The following is a 736-nucleotide window of genomic DNA, read 5'->3' on the forward strand; positions in this document are numbered from 1 at the left end:
CAGAGAGAAGCAGAGACGCCAAACTCAGCTCATCTGCTTCAAGAAAGGTAAGAAATGATGTTTGGGTTTGAGTGTGCAGTTCATTAAACAGAGCAGCGAACAGGAAGCGTTCTCAGAAGGTTCTGGCAAGGTTACGAACAAACATTCTTTCAGAGGCACTAATAGAATGTTCGTTCAAAGTTATCTGGTATTTAATAACGTTATTTATACATCATTTACTGAAATATTTTAATAGGCATATCATTTCAGAAAGCCTGAGAACGTTCCCTTCATTTTTGCAAAATGACTAAATGTTCCTCTAATGTTTTCTCGAACAATAAAAAGAAAATGTTTTCTAAATGTTTTATACCAATTTGAACGTTCAGAGAACAGAAATAAATATTTTATAACATTAGCCAAATACAATAATTGCATAGATGAATAAACCTGTTGTGAGTTGTTTTGAAGTTAATATTTATTGCGTTTAAATCGTTTGCACTTAAACGCAGCAGAATGTCATATAATGGGGGTAAGTTGTCACACATTAAACCTAAAACTAAAAAAATTTATAAAAAATAAATCAATTTTTGTTACTTTAAATAAAATAAATTTTGACTGAAGTCAAATTATAAAAATTTTAAAAATGTAAACATTTTTTTAAAATTTAAGTTTCGGCTAGTTACCAAGGCAACATTTCTCATTTTCATTTAGTTTATATTGGTGTGCTAAAATGACTAAAACTAAACCTGGAATTATA

Source organism: Sinocyclocheilus anshuiensis, unplaced genomic scaffold (assembly GCF_001515605.1).
Source record: "Sinocyclocheilus anshuiensis isolate Anshui unplaced genomic scaffold, SAMN03320099.WGS_v1.1 scaffold1994, whole genome shotgun sequence".
NCBI lineage: Eukaryota > Metazoa > Chordata > Actinopteri > Cypriniformes > Cyprinidae > Sinocyclocheilus > Sinocyclocheilus anshuiensis.